We start from the raw sequence: 7,873 nt of genomic DNA, 5'->3' as shown, positions 1-7,873 counted from the left end.
ATAGTAGATTCCCTAAAGGTGCCTCTTGCAGCTGTATCTGCCTCTCAGATATTGATTAGAAACAAGCCTCTATTCTCCCACCCCACAATCTCTAGGTTTCTTATGGGAATGACTAATGCCTCTCCTGCTCTAAGAGGCCCTTCCTGAGACTCCAACGTTGATGGGCCCACCCTATGAGCCCCTCGCTCAAGCTTCCTTAAAACACCTGGCTATCAAAATAGCATTTTTAATAGTCTAGACAAAGTCATTGGAGAGAGACTTCACCCCAGATTTATGCCTTAAATGGACTCAGATTTTCTGCTGTCACAGAATGTCTCCATCGGTGTTCTTCCACAGACCTCATGCCCATCCAGGAGAGTTCCATTTAATTTTTTTTAGATGTGCAAAGTCCATGTGCTATTATCTGGACAGGACTAAGCCCTTTAGAAAGTGTAATATTATTTGTTGCCTGTGTGGAAAGATGTAAGGGACAACCTACTAGTAAATAGACTCTCAGAATGGATTAAGAGGTGTATTTGGTGAGAAAATCAATACCCGTATGATTAAAGATGCACTCCAGTGGGGGCTACAGCTGCCGCTGTCGCTTGTTTGAGGCCGATTCCTTTTGCAGACATTTGCAAAGCAGCAACACGGAGTTCTGGTCATTCCTTCACTAACCACTGTCCATTGACTTGGCATTGTGCTCTGATGCTCGGTTTGGTAAGGGGGTCCGTTTGTGCCTAAAACTCTTTGCCCGCCATCCTCTAACAGGGGCTGTGGCTTACTAATTCCCCATAAGTGGAAAAGCACAGAGGCCCTTGAAGAATGGGGTTGGTTGCTTGTAACTATTCAAGAGTTGCTGTTGTGCATTCACACCACCCAGCCACCTTCTGCTCTGCGTCAGAATTCTTTGTGTGTCAGGGGTCGGCAGGCTGGAGAGAAGGAACAGGGGTGACTCAGGTGTGGGGCAGGTGTACTCTTTTCTAGACATGACTAATGACAGCATCGCAAGAGAGTGCTACTGCACCACTTCCCTCATCACCCCCGCCACAGCAGACATGGCTTTCTATGCAGTTCTGCAGCTCGATGCTAGAGGCACCAAATCCCAAAAGTGTGACTGCACCGAGGCAGCTCTCAGAGAGCAGCAGTAACTAGTAAGTAACCCCTCTTTCAATCCAAAATTCCCTTAGGGAGAAAGGCAGGTCACATGCTGTGCTGTTATAAATGCTTGTCTGCACACTGAGGTTAGGTTATTCATCAAAGAACACATTCAAGGCCAATCAACCTTCAAAAGGAAGTAGTATGCATGGTGAGGGGGGGGGAGGGGAATCATACATTCCCTCAGTTTTAATATTCAGGCTTACTGTGACACTTGCTCTGGATTCCCAGCGTTGGGAGACACCTTGCTATCTCTTGCCCCTAATGTGAGGAAGCCCTGTAAGTGCCTGCTGTGGGTCAGCTTCTGAACTCCATCGGCCACAAGCACTGCCTTGCAGGCCTGCTGTTAATCTGCCAGTTAGCAACAGGCACACCCTAAGCCTTGAGCCCTCCGAGCATCTCCTTGGAGCATCCAGCCCTTGGTGCACCAGACACTTGCAGTACAGTAACTCCTCGCTTAACGTTGTAGTTAAGTTCCTGAAAAATGCTACTTTAAGTGAAACAATGTTAAGCGAATCCAATTTCCCCATAAGAATTAATGTAAATTGGGGGGGGGAGGGTTAGATTGCAGGGAAATTTTTTCCCCAGACAAAAGACTAAATTTTATATATGCATATGTGTATATATATATATACACACACACACACACACACAGAGTATAAGTTTTAAACAAACTATTTAATACTGTACACAGCAATGATGATTGTGAAGCTTGGTTGAGGTGGTGGAGTCAGAGGGTGGGATGTTTCCTAGGGAATGCCTTACTGCTAAATGATGAACTAGCACTCTGTTGAGCCCTTAAGGGTTAACATGTTGTTAATGTAGCCTCACGCTCTACACGGCAACATGAATGGAAGGAGGGGAGACAGAGACACACAGTGTGTGTGTGTGAGAGAGAGAGAGAGATGCACCTTGCCCCTTTAAATATGCTGACCCCACTGTAAGTACATTGCCTTTTTAAGTAGATCAGCAAGTTGAGACAGCAGCCACTGCCAGCAAGCTCCCTCTGTCCTGAGCCTTTTCATGTCCCTCCCCCACACTCTCTGGAGATGGGGTAAAGGAGCAGGGGGGATATGGAGGGCACCCTGACATTAGTGTGACGGATTGGATCACAGAAACCCCCTTGGGAGCTGCCAACTGCTGTGCCAAGACTACTACTGCTCCTGCTTTCCCTGCCGAGCTTGGGACCCCAGCACCCTGTCTTGCTGAGCCAGACACGCCCATCTGCTCCAGCACAGACCCAGGGTCTGAACCACGTGCCCCAAAGCTGCAGACTTAACTGAAAGCAGCTTACAGAAGTGTTCCTGTCTTTAACACTCAGATGCCCAACTCCCAGTGGGGTCTAAACCCAAATAAATCCATTTTACCCTGTATAAAATTTACACAGGGTAAACTCATAAATTGTTCGCCCTCTAGAACACTGATATGCACAGCTGTTTGCATTCCCCCCCCCCCCCCCCCGGGTATTAATACATACTCTGGGTTAATGAATAAGTAAAATGTTATTTTATTAAATACAGAAAGTAGAATTTAAGTGGTTTCAAGTAGTAACAGACAGAACAAAGTGAATTACCAAGCAAAATAATATAAAACATGCAACTGTATGGCTAGTACAGTAATAAACTGAATACAGATAAGATCTCACCCTCAGAGATGTTTCAATATGTTTCTTTCACAGACTGGATGCCTTCCTAGTCTGGGCACAATCCTTTCCCCTGGTACAGCCCTTGTTCCAGCTCAGGTGGTAGCTAGGGGATTCCTCATGATGGCAGCCCCCTTTGTTCTGTTTCACCCATTTATATATTTTTTGCATAAGGCAGGAATCCTTTGTCCCTCTCTGGGTTCCCACCCCCTCCTTCTCAATGGAAAGGCATGAGGTTAAAGATGGATTCCAGTTCAGGTGACATGATCACATGTCACTGTAAGACTTCATTACCCACTTGCCAGCACACACGTATACAGGAAGACTTGCAAGTACTGTAAAACCGAGCCACCTGCAGTCAATTGTCCTGGTTGATGGGAGTCATCAAGATTCCAAACCAACATTAATGGCCCACACTTTCCATAATTACAATAGGCCCTCAGAGTTATATTTCATATTTCTAGTTTCAGATACAAGAGTGGTACATTTATACAAATAGGATGACCACACTCAGTAGATTATAAGCTTTGTAATGATACCTTACAAGAGACCTTTTGCATGAAGCATATTTATATTCACACTCATTAGCATATTTTCATAAAATCATATAGAATGTATTACAATTAGCACCCCTCTTCCACACACGCACCCCTGCACAGCAAGCGGGAGGCTCCCGGGAGCAGCTCCAAGGCAGAGGGCAGGAGCAGCACATAGCAGTGGGGGGAGGGACACCTGAACTGCCCGGCAATTGATAGCCTGCTGGGCAGCTGCTGCACAGGGAACTTAGGGGAGCAGGGAGCTGATAGGGGGGCTGCTGGCCCACTTTGTTTCTAAGCCCCCACCAGCTAGCTCCAACGGGCTGCTCTTTCTGCAAGCAGTGGTCAAAGCAGGCGGCTGCCAAACAACGTTATAATGGAGCATTGCGCAACTTTAAACATGCATGTTCTCTAATTGATCAGCAATGTGACAACGAAACAACATTAACTGGGATGAGTTACTGTATTAACATTTTTGTTGCTTCCAAAGAGACTGTACCCTCCATCTACCAGTTCTACTTCAGATCTCCTCTCTGCTTAACACACTGCACTTAGATAGGTTTATAGTAGGGATGTTGATTAATCGCAGTTGTCTCACGTGATTAACTCAAAAAAATTAATCGTGTTTAATCACACTGTTAAACAATAGAATACCAATTGAAATTTATTAAATATTTTGGATGTTTTTCTATGTTTTCAAATATATTGATTTCAATTACAACACAGAATACAAAGTGTACAGTGCTCACTTTATATTATTTTTATTACAAATATGTGCACTGTAAAAATGATAAAAGAAATAGTATTTTTCAATTCACCTAATACAAATATTGTACTGCAATCTCTTTATCTTGAAAGTGCAACTTACAAATGTACAATTTTTGTTACATAACTGCACTCAAAAACAAAATAATGTAAAACTTTAGAGCCTACAAGTCCACTCAGTCCTACTTCTTGTTCAGCCAATTGCTGAAATAAAGAAGTTAGTTTATATTTATGGGAGATACTGCTGCCTGCTTCTTATTTACAATGTCATCTGAAAGTGAGAACAGGTGTTTGCATGGCACTGTTGTAGCTGGCATCGCAAGATATTTACATGTCAGATGCGCTAAAGATTCATATGTCCCGTGATTCTTCAGCCACCATTCCAGAGGACATGCTTCCATGCTGATGATGCTCATTAAAAAAAATGTGTTAATTAAATTTGTGACTGAACTCCTTGGGGGAGAATTGTATGTCTCCTGTTCTGTTTTACCTGCATTCTGCCATATATTTCATGTTATCGCAGTCTCGGATGATGACACAGCACATGTTTGTTTTAAGAATACTCACAGCAGCTTGACAAAACACACAGAAGTTACCAGTGTGAGATTTCAAAAAATAGCTACAGCACTCGAACCAAGGTTTAATAATCTGAAGTGCCGTCCAAAATCTGCAAGGGATGAGGTGTGGAGCATGCTTTCAGAAGTCTTAAAAGACCAACACTCTGATGCGGAAACCACAGAACCCAAACCACCAAAAAAGAAAATCAACCTTCTGCTGGTGGCTTCTGACTCAGATGATGACAATGTACATGCGTCGGTCTGCACTGCTTTGGATCGGTATCGAGCAGAACCCATCAGCATGGACACGTCCTCTGGAATGGTGGTTGAAGAATCACGGGACATATGAATCTTTAACGCATCTGACATGTAAATATCTTGCGACGCCGGCTACAACAGTGCCATGAAAACATCTGTTCTCACTTTCAGGTGACAGTGTAAACAAGAAGCAGGCAGCATTATCTTCTGCATATGTAAACAAACTTGTTTGAGTGATTGGCTGAACAAGTAGGACTGATTGGACTTGTAGGCTCTAAAGTTGTACATTGTTTTATTTTTGAACGCAGTTATTGTTTGTACAATACATTTGTAAGTTCAACATTTGTAAGTTCAACTTTCATGATAGCGATTGCACTACAGTACTTGTATGAGGTGAATTGAAAAATACGATTTCTTTTGTTTTTTGCAGTGCAAATATTTGTAATAAAAATATAAAGTGAGCACTGTACACTTTGTATTCGGTGTTGAAATTGAAATCAATATATTTGAAAATGTAGAAAACATCCAAAAGTATTTAAATAAATGGTATTCTATTATTGTTTAACAGCGTGATTAATCACAATTAATTTTTTTAATCGCTTGACAGCCCTACTTTATAGTAAAATCAGGTGTAAGTTTGGTTTTTTTAACAACAGAGATTCAAGAAGTAGCAAGTGGAAGTATTGGAGACAAATTATTATGTATAAAACAAAATCATAACACACATTCTAGAGCCTAGACCTAATTAAAAAGACACTCTTCAGTCTTGTAGAATATTGTTCACCCCAAATCCTTGTGGCACTTTACAGCCAGGTGTAGGGCTGTGACCTCCTTTCATGAGACAAGCCTGCTGTAAGCTGCCTGCTAGGTGAAGGATCCTGTGTGTTTCCGGGCACTCCCACATATACCCTAACATTCCTTTGTCTTTGTTCATAAACAGGACATTCCCCCAGCTGTTTGCTTCATCCTATAAAATTTCTTTCTGGTAAAACAGGCATTCTTTCATTCTGCCTTTGGGTCCATATGCAAATATGCATAAATTTTGAGGCATACAACGCACCCAGGGCTAGACAGGGAGTTGGTTTCTGTTACCTTCTACTTGAAAGGAATATCCCCGAGGTATGCCACCTCCTGGTGATCTTAACTATCATATTTTAGTATGGATATGTAACTCCTTAAATATTATTCGTACATACATTTTGCAATGATTATGATGACCAGTTCTTGGCAGAAGCTTCACATGCCACCCTTTGGTGAACTATTATGTAGATATCTGACCCAGGGACCCCTGCCAGTTGGCACCAAGAGCTCGCTTGGTCACCCTTTGAATATTTTTCCATTACAGTTACATTCCTCTTTCGTTCCCTCTTTTTCTGTTAATAGTTCTGACCTAGACCAGGACCTGGCTAGGTACGGGAGTGCTTTTTTTTTCTCTGCACCACACCACTTCAGCTGCATTATGGGTATTCCAGCAGTCAGCCCTGAGTTTGCATTTGTAGCTGGTGAGGGTAGTGTTTCAACCATGGCATTAGCTACCAAAGGCAATTTCAGGAAGACCATAGCAGCTCTATGGCAACACCCATATTCATGTCTTTATTTAGAGTTTCCCTCAATAATAACTGTAGCCTGGCTCTAGCAACACTTCTCTGGGACGATAACCCAAAAGCTGAGCCCACTCAAGACAGTAGCCCTGAAAGAGAGGTACCTGTAACTAGAATATGGTACCTTAAATACTATGGGGATGTATGTTAGACATCCGTATACAGAGAACAAGAGATAACAAGTAAATGGCTGAATATCTTCAACCCAAAAGCTGAGCTCACTCAAGACAGTAGCCCTGAAAGAGGGGTGGGAGAAGGATTTGGTGCTTACAAGAAAATAATGGTACCTGTAACTAGAATATGGTACCTTAAATACTATGGGGATGTATGTTAGAAATCAGTATACAGAGAACAAGAGATAACAAGTAAATGGCTGAATAGCTCCAAACCACACTGAGGCAGGGGTAGTGCAAGGTGGCCGCGTGGCCTAATGGATAAGGTATCTGACTTCGGATCAGAAGATTGCAGGTTTGAGTCCTGCCGTGGTCGCAAGTTGAGGGTCCAAGTGGGCTGGAATAATTTTGGGGGGAGGGATAGCTCAGTGGTTTGAGCATTGGCCTGCTAAACGCAGGCTTGTGAGTTCAATTCTTGAGGGGGGCCATTTGGGGATTTAGTTGGGGATTGGTCCTGCTTTGAGCAGGGGGTTGGACTAGATGACCTCCTGAGGTCCCTTCCAACCCTGATATTCTATGACTAAGGATATTTTGTGCTCTAGGCGAAATGTCCACCTTGCGCCCCCCCCTCAGATATCCAGCCCCCACCTTCCTACAGCCAAGTTCCCCCCAGGGGCCCAGATGTTCACAAAGTGCAGGGGGCGTGGGGGGGAGGGCTGCAAAGAGGGAGGTCATATGGGGGCTCTTCTGGGGGTGAAGGTGGCAGAGATGGGGGTGCATGGGATTGTTGCAGGGGGTGTAGTGGCAGGGAAGAGATTGCACAGAGGCAAAAGAGGCTCGTTGCAGGGGGTGCAGTGGCAGGGAGTGGCACAAGGGAGGAGTGGGCAGGAGGGGGTTGTTGCAAGGGGCTGGCAGACGGGGGTGTGTGTCTGTGCCCGGGGTTGTTGCAAGGGGGTGAAGGTGGCACGGGGGGGGTTGCACAAGGGAGGAGTGGGCAGAAGGGAGATGGCAGGTGGGGAGGGTCCCGAGGTTGATGCAGGGGTGAAGGTGACCATGGCTGGCTGGAGGATGGGGGGGTGTTGCTGGGTGGAGGTTGCCCAGAGGCAAAAGTGGCAAGACAGGGTGGGTTGTTGGGGTGAGGGGTGCACAGGGGAGAAGGTAGCCGGTCGGTGGGTGTTGGAGGGGGTGGGTCTGGCTGGGGGAGGGGTGCCCGGGTTGCTCCCACATACACCATTCCCCAGGCCAGGGACTGGACCCACCCACC

General features: G+C 44.9%; 1 non-coding gene across 1 annotated transcript; it reads left to right on the top strand.

The window, feature by feature from the left end:
* Nucleotides 1-6,912: 6,912 nt before the first annotated feature.
* On the top strand, nt 6,913-6,985 carry TRNAR-UCG. The gene has a single exon. It is a non-coding gene; the product is annotated as a tRNA-Arg (tRNA).
* Nucleotides 6,986-7,873: the final 888 nt, after the last annotated feature.

This window comes from Terrapene carolina, unplaced genomic scaffold (genome assembly GCF_002925995.2).
Source record: "Terrapene carolina triunguis isolate 2854851 unplaced genomic scaffold, T_m_triunguis-2.0 Scaffold58, whole genome shotgun sequence".
NCBI lineage: Eukaryota > Metazoa > Chordata > Testudines > Emydidae > Terrapene > Terrapene triunguis.
Note: the sequence above shows the minus strand (reverse complement) of the source record. Positions and strands in the feature narration are given on the sequence as shown.